This window comes from Zootoca vivipara, chromosome 4, assembly GCF_965207765.1.
Source record: "Zootoca vivipara chromosome 4, rZooViv2.hap1.1, whole genome shotgun sequence".
Classification (NCBI taxonomy): domain Eukaryota; kingdom Metazoa; phylum Chordata; class Lepidosauria; order Squamata; family Lacertidae; genus Zootoca; species Zootoca vivipara.
In genome coordinates, this window is record NC_142587.1 from 46,123,798 (window position 1) to 46,145,221 (window position 21,424).

At 49.3% G+C, this 21,424-nt stretch overlaps 1 protein-coding gene across 8 annotated transcripts in view; it reads right to left on the reverse strand.

Moving 5' to 3' along the window:
- BCOR (BCL6 corepressor) overlaps positions 1 to 21,424 on the reverse strand; it is an 81,364-nt gene that overhangs the window by 47,926 nt on the left and 12,014 nt on the right. The window contains exon 1 of one of the 8 annotated variants that reach the window (XM_035114499.3): positions 1,350 to 1,466. The exons of the other annotated variants lie outside the window; for them this stretch is intronic. The gene's annotated coding sequence lies outside the window, so the exon portion shown is untranslated. Of the gene's footprint in view, positions 1 to 1,349; positions 1,467 to 21,424 lie in introns of those variants that run through there. 8 annotated transcript variants of the gene reach the window in all.

Here is a 21,424-nt window from a genome sequence, read left to right on the forward strand (position 1 = left end):
CCTTGACCCTGCTAATAAAAGGCGACATATATGGTGTAAATTAAAATGCACAAACGTCTGAGAAAGTCACGCTGAGAGACATTGTCAAAGAAGTGGGATTTGGGCATAACGAGGGCGGGTAGGCCGTGGCTGTTACAAGTTTGTTCGTGTTTATTGCGATTATTTCCCACCCCATCCCACCCACCCCCCAAAAAAAATCAGTACGTTGAATTAGTGTGTATGCTTTAGTTGAGATTCCGACTACAATAGAGAGTTGGACTAAATGACCCTCGGAATTTCTTCCAATTCTTTGAAGACCGCAGTTTTATCTAATTCGTCCTGAAAATTAAACAAACCACCTCCCTGTTTCTCCGCCTCCGTGGAGCGATTCAGGACTTGGCACTTTGCTTTTCCGAGTCCCCGCAAGCCTTCTACCTTCGGGAATCTCCCCGTTATGTAAGCCTTTTGCTTTATACGGTACATAGAAGGGGGAGGGGGAACGTAAGGTAGGAGACAACAGAAAATAACAGAACTGCACATATCTCACAATCCCCCCCAAAAAAAAACTTGATTAAAAAGCTCTCCTCGGTGCCTACCCCTCCCGCATGCTACTTTGGAGAGCCCCCCCCACCTCGTTTATCTGCTGCTCGCACATGCCCAGCACCTCGGCCAGAGTTGCTAGAAGCTGCCATAGCTGCAGCTTCCGTCCGTACCAGCCCGCGACTGAAAGCAAAACCTCCTCCCCCGGGTGGGGATCGCGCCGCGCCGCGCCTCCTGCCGAGCGAGGCGAGCTCGCTGGCTGCGCTAGAATGTGACCTAAGGCAGCAGCAGCAGCAGGCAGGCTCGGAGCGCCAAAGAGGCCACGCGGAATTTCCTCCCCGGAGGTGTCCGGCTGACAAATCCGTCAAGCTCGCCTGGGAGGAAAAGGGGGGAGCTGCACGGCGGGATTTCGCTGCAAAACCTGCTTGGTGTCCGCTGCCGAGAGCAGCCTCCTTCTCTCTCTCTCTCTCTCTCTCTCCCCCCCCCCCAAATCAAACTGCTGCGGTCATGTTACAGAGCAGACTCGAAAGGAAAAGAAAAAAGCGGCCCCGGCGCTCGGCGTGTCTGGCTGAACACCCAGTTCTCCGGGCACCACTGGCAGCTGCCGCAACTCCGCATCATTGGGTGGGAGGCAAATGCATTCACGTAGCGCCCTGCTTGGCTGTTGAATCCTCCTCTGCCCTCCCCCTGTTCTCGTTCTCTCTCCCTTCAAAAAGGGAACCGCTTGCATCGCCCTCGCAACGGCAACAGACTCTTGGCAGCCACTGGAGGCGGGCGGCGCAGGAGCAAACTTTTGCTCGCACGCTCCTGCCTTCGCAAACTCAACAAACCTGGTGCCAGCGGTCAGGAGAAGCAGCCGCAGCGCTTTGCGCTTCGCCTCCCCGGGAAGGAGGGTTCGGAGAAACCATGCCGAGAGCGTTGGCGGCCTCTCTTTCCCGCCATTCAAGGTGGCGAAGGCGCCTTTCTTGCCAACCAGGGCACGAAAAAGGGTGCAAGGAGGAAAAATAACCGGAGAGTAAGCCCCAGCCGGGCTCTAGCAAGCCAGGAAGGAGAGCGAATGCCGCGAGCGCACACGAGTTCCCTGTTGGCGCCTTTCCTCTTTCCACCTCCTGCTCCTTTTGGCAGCTGGCCACTTTCCACTGCATAAACCACAGGCCCGCCGTCAGCTGCACGGCAGGCGGGTCGGAGCCGTAGAGCAAGCGGACGTGGATGGCGAATGTCAGGGGGGAATGGCGCTAACCCAGCGGGGCTTTCGCGTTAATCAGAGAAGGCCCTCCTCGGTAATCAAAACAAGGCCATACATAGTTTGCCCATCTCTAGCTCCCTGCCCGTTTCAGGTCTCCCCTAAACAAGCTGCAGAGCATCTGATGGGGAGGCAGCCTTTTCTCCTATATTTCAATAATGATGCGACGTACACTTAGCTTATTCATGAGCCTGCACATGCACTCAAGCCTGAACTCGGGGGGCAACTACACGCTTTCTGGTTGTACATTACTGGAAATGTATTTATTGCATTTATATATCTCTTCCAAGGTGGTAAACGTTCCCCAATTTTAGCCTCACATCAATCGCGCGAGGTAGGATCAAGGGAAAGGGCAGAGCCAGTCAAGGTCACTCAGGGAGCATCTTGGTCTGCACTAAGCACGACTACACCGTTCTGGCTTCCGTTTAAGCCAAACCACCTTTTCTTCCATGTACAATTTCGAATTGGCCCAGCCCTTATCTTATGTCTGAACCAAGCCCCGCTGTGTTAAACGGGCCTTGCCCCACGGTATTAGAACTGTAACCTTAAGATATTAGTGCAGTTTGTTATTTTAAACAAGGCTGCAGTCTTGTGCACACTTGCCTCGGAGTAAACCCCCTTGAACACAGAAGAATTTATGAATGAACATGCACTGAGTGGTGCAAAATACGGTGGCATAAATTTGAACACGCCGTTGCGCGGAGGTGGCGGGGAGCTACGAGGGAGCTTGAAGTACGTTAAGCGAAGTAGGAAACAGCAAACTAAGTATCCACGGCAGGGAGGGAGGCGGCTGGCCTTTTGCCGGGACGTGTGGCATTTCGTCTGGCCACAAAGCTAAGCACAATGCGCCTGCGACGTCTCCAACCCGATTTTCTGACGTGCGTATCGGAGGCGCGCAGAACGATGCCCAAGTTTGCCCAGGCAGCGCGCGGAAAAAGAGAAAAACCGGTTGGGTGGCAATTTCAGGGGCTTTTAAACTTCCTCTTTCTTCCGTCTGCGCACGTTCCTCGGGAGGCTTTCTGCGCCGTCACGTCTACCTTCGCGATCCGGACTTTCTTCTCATGTAAACAAAGCGCTGTGTAGGCATTACGGGGAGGCCGCGATCGATTGGGCACAGGCAACGGCATCCGGAATGGGGGATTCCGGACTCGACGGGGAGGGGAGGGGAGGGAGGGAGAGAACACGATCTTTCCCTATCTCCTGTTTTCCCTTGGCTTTGTAGGGAATAGGAGCTCCAAGCCTCGGGGAAAGGAGCCGTGTGCATTGCAAAAGTGAGGGGTGAGATGTCGAGAGCAGGCGGAAGAGGGGAAGCGACGACTCTACAATCCCAGCCAACTGCTGTGTAGCCGAAGGAAAGGGAATGACTTTCCTGCCGTTTGCCAGGGAGAGAGTGGCTTCAGACAGCCTTTCCTTTCGTTCCCCTGGAAGATCGGGGTTCAAAGGGGGCGGTGCACAGACCGGCAACGCATCCAAAAACCTGCCATCAGCCCGTCGTTTCCTCCACCGCCGTGCACAAGGCTTCGGACCGCAGCAGCCTCCTTTGCACATCAACCGCGAAGCAAAGCGCAGTGACTTCGACTCTTTACCGCCATTCGCCAGGAAAACTTGTGAATAAGTGATGGACAGGGACGGGGAGGGGGAGGGGCGGGGAGAGGAGGAGGACGGAAGGCCGTCAATAAGGGAAACGTAAAATGGCTGGCGAGCCTTCAAATAACCCTGCCCGCCGTCTCTGTCTCTCTCACACACGCACTCTTGCAAACGTTTTCTGTGCGGCGGAGAAATAGCGCCCCCGCTTCTCCTAGTACGAGACCCGGGGAAGATGTGGGGCCCGTTTGTTCCACCGAAATGAATGCGGAGGTGGGGGAAGTGGACCGGCCACGCGGAGGGGTATTGGGGGGTCGTCGTGCGCCTTAATAGTCCAGGCACACGGGCATTGCAGGAAGCAGAAACGAAGGCAACGAAACAGAATGAAGGAGAGAGAAGTATTTCTCTCGCGACCTCGCGTCTTCCCCCCACCCCCCGTTTGATCCGAGAAAGGCCCCGTTCCCGCACTACGTACACGGCGAAAAGCACCTTCGCCTCGGGCGCCAATGTGGGGACCATACCCCGTCCCGTGGGGTCCCCTCCTCCACCCATCGGATAGGATTATAGGCTTGGCAGCACCGTGGCGAAGGGCGCTCGCCTGGCCTGTATGGAGCGCAGGCACCTCCTCGCGCTGCAGTCTCCTGCAACTCTCATTCGCTCTTTCAGCCAGACCGAATGAGTCATTCCAGCCCGTTTCGTATTTGAGATCCCCGACCGGCCGCGCCATTTTAGGCGCGCGCACGCACACACACACACACACACGGTCGGTTTCCGCTGCTGCTGCTTGGAGAGACAACAAGCAGGCGGTGACAGAGGCGGAGGAGGGGCGGCAGCGGCAACGCGCCAGAGGAAAGGAGCCTGCCCGCTTGGCACTCAATGGTTCTTTCAGGCACCTAAGCGGACACCGCCTCCCTCGGTATCAGCCAAGCGAGAGCGGGGGAAAACGCAGGCAAGGCCCCGTCGGCGCCTGCGGCCCATTAACCCCTCGGACGCCGGACAGCAGGCAAGTGGGCTGGCTTGCAAGGGACAGAAGGAATAGGTTCCTCCCAGCCCAGTTTTGGTCTCACAAGGGTGTGCTAAGAATCCAGTGACTTCTTGGAGAATCCAGGATAGGAAGGGAGTAGGCTGAAAGAAATATTTTTAAAAAACAAAAAACAAAACCGTGTTTGTTAATAGGAAAGTTAAAGAAGGAAAACCAACACAAGTATCGACCTATGTGCGTGACTAATACACATAAACAAACCAGCCCAGACCAAAGGCCGGTTGTTGTGAAGACCAGGATGAAATAGTAAACCCGCTTGGTCCACACCCTCTTGCTTTTTAAGACCCACGGTCTACAGCAGCGCGCGTGCACGGGGAGGCGCACACCCACAGCCGAGTTTCTCCCCACACCCTTCGTGATGAATGCGCTCCTCGCCCTTTCTCTTTCCCATTGCCTGCTCCACTTGGGTCTGCGCTGCCCTTCGTGGCTTTTTCGGCCCGGCGGCCGCGCTGCGAGAGCCCAAAGGAGGTCGGCGTCGGTCCCCGTATTCACCGGGGAAACGAGCAGATATTGATCACGGGCGAGTTGATTTTGCTTAATTGTGGCTGACAGTGCCTGTGGTTTCCTCATTTACGGAGCAACAGCATCGAGGGTCTGATTGATTGGGAGCGCAGCGCCTCCCACTCCCTGCTCTCCCTCTCGGCAGACACACACGGGGGGGGGGGGAGAGAGAGAGAGAAAGAGAGAGATAGCAGCCACCTCCGAGAGGAGCCTGTGTGAAGGCAAGTCCCTCGGGAGGGGAAGGAGCAGCTTCTCATTATTCAGCAAATGGCCGGCGCGCCGGCAGCGAGAGATGCAGCTTGGTTGGTTCGCTGTCGAGCGCTCGGGCGAGCTTAAGTAGCCTTAAATCCTCCCGCTCCCCCCGCAGGACCGTCTGCCTGCTTTAGCCTGCGTCGTCGGCCCCTTCGCCTCCACCGCCGCCTCCTTCTCCTCCACTTCGCCCGCCAGCAGATTGGTCCGCGAGTTAAGCGCTTGCGAATGGAGAGCCTTTTAACAGGGCGGGGGGTTGCAATCCTCGTCGCCTAAGCGCTCGCTCAGTCGAAGTCCCCACACCGAGGTGGCGAGCTCGTCCCCCGCGAACTTAACTCAGGAGCAACCTCGCTCTCTTTCAATGAAATGACGCCATAGCAAAGCAGCTTAAAGCGCAATCCAGCGCTCACAAGCCCCGGTTGAAATTAATTGCTAAAGAACAGCGTTGCCGGCGCAGCTCTGTCAGCCGGGCTTGCGCAGGAGACCTTCCCGTTGGCTTGCGCCCTTAGCCATCTTCAAGCGAGGAAGAAGCGAAAATCCTAACCACCAGCACCATCACACTTCGTCTGTACAACACCTACAAGGAAGGGGTTTTGGTGCCAGCGCTTTCTGGAAAATGTACATCAAACGTGCCTTTTAAAATAAAGATGAGCGCAGCAAACTTAAATGTCAGAAAAGAAGCTGAGTGGCAACCATCTGCAAGCCCCTTGATCCGGGATGACTTCACAATTGCCCTGCGACCCTTTTAATATCTACTCAGAAGTAAACCTCGTTGAGCTGAATGGGGCTTACTCCCAGGTGAGCGCGCAAAGGATTGCCGCCTTAAATGTGAAATCTAGGCCCAGTCCTTAAACCTGCCTATCAGTTGCAGGAGGGTTTCTTCCATGAATCATGTTCTCCAATCCAGATTTCCCTGCATTAGCATTTCTAACTAACTGTTCCATCCCAAGTGCTTTCCGCTCCTTCAACTTTTTCAGCCCTTCTAAAGTGCATTCCTGGACATATTTACTCGGAAGTAAACCCGGGGTAGGTTCCGTCGTAAAGTAAATGAGCACAGGATTGCAGGCGGAACAAAGGAGGCTGGCTTATCATGAACCAGACCGTGGGCCTATCTTGCTCATATTGTCTACACTGACGGGCAGCAGTTCTCCAGGGTTTCAGGGAGGCCTACCTGGAGACGCCAGGGATTGAAGCAGGGACTTTCTGCATGCAAGGTGGAGATAGGAAGCTTTCCTCAATTCTAACTGTACATCGCCTAGCACCTTAAGGGAAAACCCTCCAGTCTCCCAGAGGCATCTTCACCAGAATCTATTCCTCCTTTACTAAAAGCATCGTACATGTCCTCAAACAGCAGGCAGCGATCTAGACAATTCTTCCGGTTTTAATATTCCAGCAATGCGCAGGGCAAGAACCGGCTGAGAGAGAGCACAGAGCAGGGCCTCGCGGACAAAGTTTCACGCAGCAGCTGTGATTCCTCCTATGGCTGCGAAGCTGCGCGCCCCCTCGGCCTTCCTCGGAAGACTTAAGGACCCCGGCGCAGCCTGCCTTGCCATCTTGAAGTCGGCTCCGAAACGGGAGGGAGACGAGGGGGGCTGAGCGCGGAAGCAACTGCGCTGCAGATGGGCGGCTATGAATTTTTGCTGCTGCTTCGAGCCTTAATTACTGGCTCTTGATCCGTGGGACTACGACACGACACCGCCAAGGTTAAAATGCCCGGAACAGCTCTGAGCAGATGTGAGCGAGTTGGCAGACGCGCAAATGAGGTCTGCCTCCAAGCACGATAACAAGTGACTAATACATTGCATATCGCTGAAAGAAAATTATTTTCCTCTCATTTGCATTAGCTCTCCCCCCCCCCAAAAGACCAAAATAAACCACCAACGACAGCACCACCACTCGCGCGCCCCGCTCAGAGGGAGCAGTCTAATGGGGGGGGGGAGAGAGAGAAAGATGCTAGGTGACTTTTAGAAATTTGTGGAAGCAGAAAAAAGATTTGCCTGTGTTTTGGCAAGGCAGCCGTGTTTATCTTTCCGCCTTTGCTCCAAGGCAAAAGTAGTTTCGCAAGCAACATTCCTGCAGAAAATGGCAGACGTCACGTTAGAGCTCGATTTATTGCTCTGGCGCTTAATGAATGACTGCTGGGGGTATCTTCCACCCAGAGTGCCTCGTGCACAGAAACTGGAGAGTGACAGATATGCCGCATGAGAGTGACGAGGAATGAAATTCGATGTACATATGCCAGTTGCCCTGAAACAAGCCGGCATTGCCCAAAACATAAATTCTATTCACAAACCAGAAGTACTCGGATTTAAGACGATCGGGTCCACAATTAAAAATATATATATATAATAATCGTTACTCCCAAGTTTTATGTGACTTGCCTCTCCGCTGCATGCCTGTTAATTCCGAAGCAAGTCCCACAGTGCTGAATGGAGCTCATCTGCTTCCAAGCAGGGTTAGAGCAGTATCACTAATGGCTTTCCATTGAAATCAAGATGACATATTTCCAAACTGTTAAGGATGGAGGGGGCACCCATTTCAGACAGGCTGACCCCTCACTTTAGCGAGACTAATAATCTCGGTACTAAGCCAGTTTATTAAACAGATCCCATTGAAATCAATTGAACTTCCTTTAATGTGAATCGTACTGGGATCACAGGTTCCTCAAAAAGCATTGAAAGATTTAACTGCCAAGTGTAAATCTACTTTCCTGTATACTTGCAGTCAATTTGAAAACACTAGGACATTTTCACACAATATGTTAAAAGTTTTCTTTTCTCCCCCCCCCATATTTAATTCAAATATAAGACCTAAACAGGCTACAATGCCTGTTCATTTTAAACACGACTCTTTTTCTCTCTTTATCACACTTTAAGCGTTTTTGCAACCATAGTGTATCAATAGTGCAAGAGAATACTCAGAATTATATTTCATGTTGTCTGCATGTATCCTTATAGGTCTTTCGCAGATGCACCCAAATGGCACAAGTGAGATGGAAAAAACACATTGAAAGCTGCTTTAGCTTCACTTTATGATGTGTGGGAATTCAGACCCACTTTTGTACTTCCAGAGCAATGTGTGAAACAGGAAATTGCACGAGTGAAATGCACAGGATACATATGGGGGGTTTTTTCATGCATTCCATGCAAGGAGAAATTGGTGTCTTCTTCACATATTACACCAAAGCATTAAAAGCCCACTTTGCCATCATGTCTATAGCCATTCTGGGTCGTTAGCAATAAGGCCCTGATGCACTTTCCAAGGTGGGAAAGTTGCATAAGCTACTAATTGGCTATATTGATATAGTTGATATACAAAGAAGTGCTCGTTCCATTACCTACATAAGGAAGCCTCAAATTTCTGTAGCAGAATGATTCCCACCTACTCTGAAAAGTTTATGAAGAGGAGTGAAGCCAACTCACTCTGCTAGGGGGACAGGAAGGCTGTGGCAAAGCAGAGTGTTTCTTGCGCATGTGTGATCAAAGAGCCACTCTGGATAACAGGTTTCATGCTGAGCCAAAGCAAAGTCTAGGAACCATGTCAATGTGATGCAAGTAAAGAAATAGTCCAGGCTACTGTCCCTAACTACATTTACCTTCAAGTAAGCCCCATTAAATTCAATAGGATTTACTGCAGAGTAGACATGGTTAGAACTGCACACTGCTAAATTTCATAGAATTGGAGGAAGGGACCACAAGGATCATCTAGTAGTCCAACACCCTGAAAGGCAGGAATCCTTTGCCCAACCTGGGACTTGAACCCACAACCCTGAGATTAAGGTTCTCATGCTCTACGACTGAGCTATCCCTCAGGGTTTCGTTCTGTTTACTGTTATGCAAAATGTTGGTCACATTGAAATAAGCAGACTCAGTCTCCAGTAAAAAGCCATTTTCTCCCACTATGTGCAAAAGGTATGCCTATCTCGAACTCTTCTATCACTTTTTAAACACCAGTTTGATTATTTCAGAGTGATGAGAACACAGTAAATTCATGGATTTCATTTGTAAGTTTAGGATCACAGCCCTAGACCTCAGCCATCTTGGATGAGCGTTCCTTGGTATTTTTCTGGTTTCAAACAAAGCCATACTCATTTAGCAAGGGGTGTGACTGCATACTAGAGCTGGTCTTGTGCGAGGTGAAACACTCTTTAATCCTGAAAGAATGTGAAAATTTACTTCCCACTTGCCTCCCACAATTTAATTCTCCCCTTAATAAACCCATTTGGAAAGATCAAATGTGAGATCCTTGTTTGCCTAAAATTGTGGCGTTTATACGGTACTTGGTTTTAGTCCTGAATCAATCAATCAATCAATATACTTTATTCGACCGATAGTCAGAAACAAAAAACATTTCTCAATACAAAGATAAACATATAAAACTGAAGGCATCAGAGGGATACATAAAAATATAAAAATATAAAACTGAAGGCATCAGAGGGATACATAACTGGGGTATGACCGCGCTACCCCTATAGTCCTGAATTATGAAAAGGGTTTAATTTGAACCAGGAATTTCCATTTCAGTGCCTGCATATATAAATTGCATTGACATTGCTAATTGTGCCTTGGTATCTGCTGCTAAAGGAGAAGAAGGTCCCAGGCATGCCAACAGAATGAGATACTGGAATAGGTTGGTTCCTACCCAGGGTGGGACAAAAACAGCTTCAGTGCTTAAATTCAGATAGGACTCCCCAGGGCAGAAATCTAGCTGCATTGACATCTGGAGCCAGAATCTGGTGAGAGTCATTTTTCTTTGCACCTGCAAGCTGGCTACGGACTACAGTTAGCATACATAGTGCACCTGGGATGAAAAATGAGGCCTTTGGATCAGAGAGTTTGGCTACTACAATTCCTGAGAATTGGCAGTCCTGCTAGTATGTCCCTCTCTGAATTCAGTCTGAGACACCTAGACTGCAATACAGTGGTACCTCGGTTTATGAACACAATTGGTTCTGGAAGTCTGTTCATAAACTGAAGCGAACTTTCCCATTGAAAGTAATGGAAAGTGGATTAATCTGTTCCAGATGGTCCGCGGAGTACTTAAACCGAAAATACTCAAACCGAGGCATACTTAAACCGAGGTATGACTGTAGTTTAAACTTCATCAGGTAATGGCCCAAAAATGACAAGAGAGTGCGAGAGAGTCATGTGATAAGAAAACCAGCACATGGATCAACCTTCACATAGGATGGAGCCCACAAGCAGAAAGTCTGAGATGTAGCTCAGACTTCTTTTCACTGTAACCACAAAATAAAACCTGCCTTCAGATTACTGCTGTGAACTGAATGTGAGTAAAACTTTATTCTTACTTTTAAAGAAGACTCTGTTGTGTTATTCTTATTTTAAGAGGGAAATAAAGGGGAAACGCACCAGGAACAATCCAGACTGGGCAAGCCAGGCTGGAATGCTTAATTCAGTGTTTTTCAACCACTGTTCCGCGGCACACTAGTGTGCCGCGAGATGTTGCCTGGTGTGCCGTGCATAGCTGCCAAGTTATCCCTTTTTTAAAGGGATTTTCCATTATGCTGAATAGGCTTCCTCGCGAGAAAAGGGAAAACTTGGCAGCTATGGTGCCGTGGGAGAATTACTTTGTGTGCCTTTGCCCAAAAAAGGTTGAAAAACACTGGCTTAATTGAAGGACTATAACGAATCATCAACCTGCTTCCAATAAGTTGCAAAGGGAATGTGCTCTGCTGTTTACTCACTAGCGTGAGTTAGGAGGGATAATATTCAAACAATATATACTCTCCTCCTACCTTTCTTAACATTCCCACAAATATGAATGATTATGTGCCATTTTTAAATATAGTGAAACAAACAGGGATCAACTGTATCCTCAGGACCATTAGCCTGGAGAATAGCCCAATGGGCTTCAAGGAGAGAATCCTGAACTAAGCCATTTGTAGACTGGAAATTGTGTGTGCAAAAGTAACTGAAGCCGTGGTTCTGAAAACACCTGCAATATTATACATCTTCAGATTTTTTGCAATTTTAGATGCAAGTGGAATGTGTCCTTTGGGAGGCCCCCTCTTCTCTCAGTGGGCCCATGTGGGTTTATCTTGCTGTGGTGGGCAAGGCTCCAAGGACAAGCACTGTGTCTAGCCTCTGTATTAATTTTCCACAATTGCCTGTAACAATGCTAAGTAGGAATTATTATCCTAAAAGAATAGCTAGATCCAGCTCCCTGGCACTGCTTTGAATGCAAGGCTGGGGGGTGGGGTGGGATGCAAGGGGCAGGCATCAGCCATGGGCCCTGCCAGGTACTTGGATCCCAGCAACTCCCAAGGATGTGATTGGGGAAGGGCCATAGTTTAGTGATGAGATCTATGCATTGCATAGTCCAGGTAGGACTGGGAGATCCTTGTCTGAAAGAGAGCAGCTGCAAATCTCTGTAGCCGGTGCAGATCTAGATTTTACCCAATGGTCATATTCAGTATAAGGTAGCTTCCTATGTGCTGATGCCATCCACACCAGGAAGAGACTGCAATCCTTACTACCTAAAGAACAGTGTTCCTCCCTGGCTTCAGGTAGCTGTTCCAGGACACTGTGTACTCCATGCATGATTATCTAGCCCAGGGGTGCCCAAAGTGTGGTCTGCAGGTTTCATTCAGGTGAGCTGCAGCATGCCCATATTAAATATTCATATTGATTTTTAATTATATTTTATTGCTTCTTTTATTTCTTGTGTTGTAATTTATTGTATTACAATATGAGCTATGGAATGTGAGTTGTAATATAAAAAATACAGTATAAGAAATAAAAGAAGCAATTAAAAGGCAATTAAACATCATACAGCTTCTAGCACAGCACAATACAATGGCTAAAAAAGGCAGAAATACCATTAAATGGTCTGTAAAGACCATCAACAATTTTCAAGAGGTCCATGGTCGGGGTAGGATTTGGGAACCAAACATCTAGTCTGACCTAAGAGCAGGCCAGTTGTTTGTTTTTAGATGAATAAACCTTTCAAAAGCGTGAATTCAAAGGTGCGTGTTTTCAACTACATGACCTCAGTATCAAGTGTTGACAGCCATCACAATTAGAATCATAGAATTTTAGAATTGGAAGGAACCCCACAAGGGTCATGTAGTCCAACCCCCTGCAATGCAGGAAGAGGACACACAGCACTTCCTTGGGGTTCCACGATGGATGCTTTTCAAAGGCGCAGGCTCACACATTTCAGCTGAGGCATGAGACAGGCAGAAGTGTGTGCGCATGAACCAACCCTCAGCTAAGCTGCTTACAAGGAACTCTAACATCCTCCGTCGGGCACACTTACAAAGGAGTAAGGGCCATTGCACCCCGCAAGACTTGAATTTCCAAACAGGCTTGGTTGGGGACTGCGCCGCAAGCTATTCAAAGGGGGAGGGGAAAGAGAGGCGGGCCTCAAAACCCCATCCGAGGAAATCGATGAGGAAGATGATGCTGGGATGGATTTATTGTGTTTTATATTTGTTATTTTTTTTCCTCGGGCATGCTTGCTACTTTTTTTTACTAGGGCCCGGGGCGAAACCGTTGTCCCCTGTCGCCACACCGCCGCCCCCCCCTTTAGTTCTCTCTCCCTCGTCATAGAGAGAGCTTTGTGTAAAAGCCGAAGAGGCGCTGGCTGCTCGCGCTCCAACAGCTGTCACATTATTTGCACTAGCTGTAAACAGCCTTCGGGGGGCCCCCCCTCCGCCTTTCTCCCTCCCCACACCACATAGTTAAATCCAGACTAACAATCCACAGTTAGAGATCAAACCAACAACAGCAGCATTGTGTCTGCCCTTCCTTGCTCTAGCATCACTCCTGCAGCTGGTTTACTCGAAACAAGGAGCCCCCCTCTCCTCTCCCCTCCCCTCCCCACCCCCTGCCTCCCCACAGGCCAGGGAACTATTTGTATCAGCCGGTCCCTCACTCTCGCGAACTCTCCTTGGGCAATAAAGGGGGTCTTTTAAAAAGTCAGCTTTCCTCCGCCTCCCCGCGCGCCACCCCCGTCCTCTTTTTACTCTTTTGACGCCTGCCTCTCTCCTCTCTCTCTCTCTCTCTCTCTCTCTCTCTCTCTCTCTCTCTCTCTCTCTCTCTCATTTCCTCCCCAAGTCGCCCTCTCCCCGAAGGGCCAGGTCAGAGCTGGATTCCCTCTTCTGCTCGCCTCGAGTCCAGCTGCAGTAGCTTAGCGCCCCCGCCCCCCGCCCGTGCCTTTGCCCGGGTCTCGCTCATTGTGGCTCTTAGAAGCTTTAATGCCTCTCGTTCCGCAGGAGAAATTCCTCAGCTGGCTGCATTTGCAAGCGCGGGCGTCGGTAGTAAGAGGTGGGGGCGCAGAGCAGAGACTGTTGCTTTCTTGCTGTGCTGCTTTTAACAGTTTCTTTCCCTCGTGGTCCTTAAGAGACGCACCCCGTCGGCTCCCCACCCCCACCCCTTCTCATCAGCTCCCCAGACACTACAGGCCCCGGAAAGTGACGTGGACCCGATTATTTGCATTGAGTGACACGAAGAGACGTCGTGTCACTCAAGCGAGAGGGACGCGGAGGGAGGGTGGTTGAAATCCTCTTTTTTCCCAGAGCCTGCTGCCGCACCCGGCACCCGCTACCTGAAGCGAGCACTTGCAGGCCGGTTTTCTGTTCCCCGCACCAGCTGAGGCCCAAATACTCGGGTCGTAGCTGGCTGGAAAACGAACGAGCTGCCAGAAAGGGCCCCCTGGGGGTTGTTCTGATGCTGGGAAACTTCCACCCGGTAGAAGAGATGGGGGTTACTGGGTCGGTGATTGTGGGGGCGAAGCAAGGGGTAGAACCATAGAAGTGTAGAGTTGGAAGGGATCCTGAGGATCATCTAGTCCACCCCCCAATGCAGGAACATGTAGCTCTTCCATATGAAGGTAGGAAGCAGGGCATCCACATTAGCGTAGGCGCAGATCGTGGCACCCCATGACCTTGCCTAGGTACCACCTTCTGGCTTGTCCCAGTTCAAATGAAAGGGGGCCTCGCTCAGCTCTTATTCCCACGCCCACTAACCGCTCGACAATATCCATGTTAACTCGGTCCTAAATCCCTGTGTTCAGTTAGGGTTTACTCTCAAGGCAAGTGCATATTATATCCCCCCTGTCAGAGCGACCCAGACCCACTGGATATTGCTCCCGGACATCTTTGACGCTGCTGCTGATACTCCGCTATGGTTTTGGCCAGGCCCCGAGCAATATAAGGGAAATGGAAGATCTTATGCCGCATGACAGGAGCAGCCTCAGTGAGGCCTGCCATATTTTATTGTACTACAATTCCCATCAACCCCTAGTCATTGCATCCAGCGGCTAGGGATTATGGGAGCTGTAGTCCCTGCCCGACGATGATGCCAGCGAGTGCCCCCCTCTCTCTCACACACACACACACACATGTTCTCCTAGGCACCCTATATGTAGTCATTGAACTACATTGAACTACTGTATTTGCCTATCCTTAAAAATAAAAAATCCTGCTGCTTAAAATACAGCTCTTGTGTGCCAAAGTCCTCAGGAGCCCGGGGAACAGCTGCTTAGGTGTCCTGATCTTTTGGGCAAATAGCTGGGAAGGAAGCTGCTTTGGTCTCTCTGGGCCAGCAGGCAATTTGCCACCAACTACTTGTTCAAAGCCCAGGCGACCCTCACCGGGTAACAAACACACAGCCTTTTACTTGGGAAAGAGACCCCGGTCCAGCCTGCGGCTTTCCTCCTCTCAAGTAGCTCGCCTTTAGGTTCAGCGCAATTCATCTCGATTATGACGGGGAGACCAGGTGGCTGGAGCTGTGCAGGCCGAGTCTCAGCTGCGGTCTCCAAGAGTGCAGCTTTGGGAGGCACCAACAGCCGCGAAAATTAACTCTTGACCCTAAACACATTTACATGGCAGCCGGCCCTGCTCGAGTCAAGAAGGCTGGCTGGCTCCAGTGTGCAAATGCAGTTAACTCTGCAAAGGGAGTAAATCTCGTGGTTGTACCTCCGTAGACCCCCCGGCAACTGACAAACAGGCCTGTGTCATAAGCAACCTCTTAAGAAAGACCGTTTATTTTTGTTTTCTATTTCCTCCCTTTTTTATTACTACTGTATTTATAAAAATATTTTTTTAAAAAACTCTCGAAAATACAGTTGAAAAACTAGGATGCGAAAGAGGCGCAGGGAAACTAAAGCGGTCGGGAAAGGAGGAAATTGGCGGTGCATTTCCTTACTTGCCAACTACTAAATTTTATTAAACCATTGGTGCTTACTGCTAAAGTGTGTCAGAGATGGCAGCCTAAAAGCGTCTTGCTTCACCTTAGAAACCGTAACAGCCTAACCCTATGCAAGATTACCCGCCTAAAGCAAAACTCACAAGAGTCCTTAAATGGGCCTTTCTCCCACGTTAACTGCACATGGGGTCGCAAACGTAGACCGCAAGACTTCTCTGGAAATAAGTCCCATTTAACTTACTTCCAAGTAACCACGCATTGGATTGGGCTGCCGCAGCGGCAAAGGATTGTTTGTGCCGCCTTCGCTGCCACAGAAAAGCAGGGAACTTGATCCACTGCAAGCCGAAACCCCAGGCGACATCCCACTCCAACCAAGGCAAACCAGTAAGCTCGAGGGAACTAACTTCCGAGGAAGAAGGCATAGGATCGGCCTGCGAGGGTCTTTGGATCTGGGGCTCTGCCTGTGCTCGAGACAGCGGGAGGCGCAGACTCCAGCTCTGGCTACTAAGGTTTCCCTAGCGCTGCTCCGGTGTCTCCGAGAGACGAGCCGCTGCCTCCGCAGCACCCAACTTCCGAGCCAAATTCTCCCGGGCGAGCGATTCCAAGCATCCGCACATTTGTAGCCCTGTTGTGGTCAGTTACAACTGGTGCCTCAGCCGAGCTGGCAATTTATTTGCTTGCCGCTGTACAAAGTGGGGGGGGGTTGGAGAGAGGAGGGAGAAAGAGAAAACCATTGCTAACAAAATAATGTCAGCAAAGGCTGCAACACATTCTTGCGAGAGAGCAGCGCTTCGTGCCTACTGAGGCTCTTTCAGCACAAAGGCTTTTAGAGAGGAAGACGGGAGGGGGAGGGGGAGGAGGGAGCGAGAGCGCTCTCGTATTTCAGGGCTGTTGTCCCCCTGGGAACCAAGAACCAAGTGTAGCTTCAATCAAATGCTGACTTCTCCTTCGGGAACTCAGCAGGAAACCTGATCTCACAAGTTTATGCCTGCCTCCATCTACACGGGCTGGGCTCCCCCCACGCCCCCATCCGCCTTCCCTTTCATACCAGCAATTTGTATATAGAGACGAGATCCAATATTCCTGATTGAAAAGGAGATGAGGCGGGAGGGCGGGGAAATCAGGTCGGGGACTCTCCGTTCTTGCCAAAAGCAAAACAGCCTCGAAACATCCACGCAGGGCAGCCTCGCGTCGCATCCAGTGGGGCGAAGCCGTTGTTCCAAGCTCGCAAGCCATCTCCTCCTGCCACCCGTATTCTTTATGCTCTTGATTACACGTACAAGGAATCCCCGGCGCTTAAGGCAGCAGCCCTCTTAGGTAGGCTTCTTTGAGAAGAAGTCCCACTGAACTTAGTGGGGCTTACCTCCAAGGAAACGTGCCTGAGAGCGGACCTTTGGATGTTTGCTTCCGCACCCAGAACATCGTTACTCAGCAGTAAGCAAGGATGCTCAGCCGGTGGTACCGGCTTCCTGGCCATTATTAGGATGGCTGCATCACAGCCCGAGGATCCCCTGCAGGATTTACGCGCGCTCAACTGTTTGTAGGATCGGGCACTTTGGTCAGATATACGAAGCCACTAGGGTTCGCTCCGTTTCGACCCATTCCTCCAGACCAGATTAGCCGAACCACTTGGTTTCACGGATCCGGTTAGTTCCACTAAAACAATGCAACCTGATCTGCGTAATAGTTTAAGCTCTATCTAGAATGGGAGCCCAGGCATGGGTCAGGTGGAACGCGCCCAAACAGCAACCTTGTGGCTAGAAGCAATGCTCTCAGAGAGGCCGCTGTCCATCCGGGCCACCCCATCTCCTCCTCCTCTCCAATAAATGATCAGGAAGGATTATTGATAGGCAACTGCAGCTTCTTGTGCAAGACCAACTGCGAGCGTGGTTTACACAACCAGCCCGGCCAAGAAGCAGCCAGGAGGAGAGGGAGATGACAGGAACCGAGACTCAAAGGGGAGGAAGGCGCACCAGTCACTTCCTGCTCTGAGGTTCCTTAACTGGGGGGAGGGGAACGTTTCAGCCACTCCTCTCTCTTTTTGTTTTTTACTACCCTGCTTGGCTTTTGCTTGTAAAGTGTTCCTGAAACTAACAACTCACTAACAAGTAACATCTCAGCTTGTTCAGAGCACAGGGGGCAAAAGAACTCTCCCCCTGGCCTACCCAAGATAGCGGATACCACAACAAACATATCAGGCTGAAAGCACCACCAAACCCTGTGGTTATTTTTTGTTAAACCAGAGTAGAGTCCTTATGCATGTCTACTAGAAAGTAAGCAAAATACTTACTCTCAAAGTGAATGGGATTATTGCCAAATACTCCTTTTCCACCACTCCCAAGTGCTCCCCTTCTCTTTTATGTTGCACTTATTTAGTGAACCTGGAATTCGCTAATTGCTTTCTTTTGGCCTCCCCCAGCAACCTTGCTCCTTTTGAAAATGCTGTAGGCACTCAAAATTATGCACACTCTACAATCTATCACCATGTCAGGAAAGGCCTTGCAGAGGTGGCATAGAACTACTGAGCAAACATAGCTCACGGGTTGCAACCACACATCTTATTTTGGGTTTGGGGTTTCCTTCAAGGAAGCCAGCCATCCTCCTGATAAGAATTTGCCTATGCCAATTATAATGTGCAAATGGGTAACCTGAAACTGCATATGTATTCATAAGTGAGCCTCAATGAGTTCACTGACACTTACTCCAAAGTAAGTATAGTATTCATCAGATTGCAGCCATCACCGTGTTGCCCAAGCCACAGTAAATCCAGAATCACTTGATTGATTGATTGCTTTGAACTTAGTGCACCTAGAAGTACATGCGTTAAGCTCTGTTGCCACAGTGCACACCCTGATAACTGAATCCTGATCTACAGGTTAAAGTTCACATTATGGAAGATGCCAGCATGGTTAAAGAGCAGTGTAAACAAAGGTATAAAAAGGTAAGAAGGTTTCCCTATTCCAAAATGAAAGTCTTGTCCTAATAAGGTGGTGGGAATTAAAAACACACAAGTCATGGCAAAACAAATGTGCTGGGTAAAAGAATACAGCACAGCAATTGAGAAGCAAAATTCTAAGTGCATATAGCAACTAACATTTATTAAAATAATATACGGCTTTATAAGGCTTTGGGCTGGGTGTCCACCAGTATGCAGATGATACTGCTCTACCTCCAGCTTTTCTTCTACCTCTCCTTCAAATCAGAACCAGTGAGGGCAGTGAAGGTCTTGTGTGAGTGCCTGGAGGCTGTTTGCGGGTGGATGTTGGCTAACAGATTGAGGCTGAATCCTGACAAGACAGAAGTACTGTTCTTGGGGCACAGGGGGCGGGTGGGTGTAGGGCAGTGGTCCTCAACCTTGGGCCTCCAGATGTTTTGAGACTACAATTCCCATGATCCCTGACCATTGGTCCTGCTAGCTAGGGATCATGGGAGTTGTAGGCCAAAAACATCTGGAGGCCCAAGGTTGAGGACCACTGGTGTAGGGGACTCCCTGGTCCTGAACAGGGTAACTGTGCCCCTAAAAGAACAGGTGCACAGCCTGGGAGTCATTTTGTACTCACAGCTGTCCGTGGAGGCACAGGTCAATTCTGTGTCCAGGGCAGCTGTTTACCAACTCCATCTGGTACGCAGGCTGAGACCCTACCTGCCTTCAGACTGTCTCACCAGAATGGTGCATGCTTTAGTTATCTCCTGCTTTGACTACTGCAATGCACTCTACGTGGTGACCCAGAAACTACACCTAATCCAGAATGTGGCAGCTAGAATGGTGACTGGGAGTGGACACCGGGACCATATAACACCTAAGGGATCTTTACTGGCTCGCAGTACATTTCCGAGTACATTTCCGAGCACAATTCAAAGTGTTGGTGCAGACCTTTAAAGCCCTAAATGGCCTTGGCCCAGTATACCTGGAGGAGCATCTCTACCCCCATCGCTCAGCCCGGACATTGAAGTCCTCCTCTGAGGGTCTTCTGCTGGTTCCCACACTGCAAGAAGCAAAGTTACAGGGAACCAGGTAGAGGGCCTTCTCGGTAATTGGGCCCTTGGTTAGTGGTGTTCTCCCTATAGAACACCTTCCCTTCAGATGTCAATGAAATAAACAACTATCTGACTTTTCGAATACATCTGAAGGTAGCCCTGTTTAGGGAAGTTTTTTAGGATTGATGTTTTTATTATGTTTTTAGATATGTTGTAAGCCACCCAGAGTGGCTGGGGAAACCCAGCCAGATGGTAGGGGTATTATTATTATTATTATTATTATTATTATTATTATTATTATTATTACCATCCAGACAAGTCTTCTTAAGGATTGGTAACTGAGTAAAGTATGTGTAGCAGAGGGTACAAATAAAGGAACAATTCCCTACAATTGAGAGAAATAACCAGTGGGGTAGGATCGGACTTGAGATCTGCCCCACCCCACCCCCATAGACAATCTGAAATCCAGGACAAGTAACGAGGTAGCCAAGTTTATGGATAACATCCAAATCCTTCAGAATGATAAAATCCCAAGTAGACTATGAAGAACTCCAAGATGGGCAATGGGCCAACAAAATGGCCAACAGGATTCTAAGTGCAAAGTGATGCACTCTGGGGCACAAAATCCTAACTTCGTATGATGGGAGCTGACCTAGCAGTGACCAACCAGGAAAGATCCAGGGATCATGGCAGACAAATCAATGCAGGGGGATGGGACCCAACAGTGTGCAGAAGTATTGAAAGAGGCAAAGTCAACTTGCCACTCTGGGTATTCGCTGCAGTCATATGTGGACAATCATGCAAGGAGGAATAGAGACAGGCTTGCAGGTCTTTGCCCCCTCCAGTACATCCCCTTTATCCTTTTAGCAGCCCTCCATGGATTTGAGGGGAAAAGTCTAAAGCAGGGAACCCTCCTCCATGCAAGAAGGCTCCCTGCATGACTTAGAAATGGCAGTGTTCTAAGCTGTGTATAAAGCCTCTATGAGTAGATAGATGAGACTCCCTGCTTCAGACGTTTGCCTTCAAGTTTGTGAAGGGCTGTGAATAGGGTGAGGTGACACACCAGTCTCTACATCATTATTTACATGCAAGCGTGCAGAACAAACAGGGCTAGAAGTATAAGCCTTTCAGGCTATAAAGGCTTATAGCCTTTATGGATATTTGTGGTGTGGCCAACCTTTGGAGCACCGCATGAAATTCTATTGCCCCATCTAAATAAGGAAACTATAGAATTGGAAAAGGTACACACACAAAAGGGGGACAAATTCCTTACCAGGACAGAGACTTTTAAAGTTGCAAATAGTTTGAAGAGGGTGTATGTTGTTTTTATATATATATAAGTTTCTCCACTTCTCAAAATACTAGAGTTTAAGATTGCCCAATGAAATGAATCAGAAGTCAATTCAGACCTGACAAAAGTAAATACTGTACAAAAGTAAATTTATGGAACTCACTGTCACAGGATGTGGTGATGCCACTAAATAGGATAGCTTTTAATGGGTTAAACAAATGCATATAGAGGATATCACACCTCCTTCACATGATAGCTAAATGGAACCCCCACTTTCAAAGGCCAATGTACCAGAATATTTTCTGCTGCCAGCTGGAGACCTACTTTTTCACCCAGGCATTTGTGGGTATTAGTGCCAGTAAGACTCCTTCTATGCTATCATTTGTGCAGTGCTGCTTGTTGTGTTGATTTATTATCTGCTCCCCTTTTTGTCTTATGGAATACTGCAATTTTTATATATTATTAATTGTATCTCGCACTGGATTTGTTTGTCAATGATGAGCAGGTCACATATATTAAAATATTATTATTAATTATTATTATTATTACATAAATAGCAGAGTCTGGGGACAGCTGTGTTGCCTTCCTGCCCTGCTTGTAGATTTCCCAGAGGCATCAGTCTGGCTACTGTTGAAAGAGAATGCCGGACTAAATGCATCTCCCCCCACCCCTAGTCTGGTCCAGCACTGCACTTCTTAAGGTCTTATTATAGGCTGTGCATGTTCTGATCTATATATACAGACATCAGAAATGAAACCAGCACAGGCCCAAATATAGTGCCGCATCAAATAGGGCCATTACAAGCCCCCAGGAATCTGTCAATCCCTGTCAATAATCTGGGCTCCAAA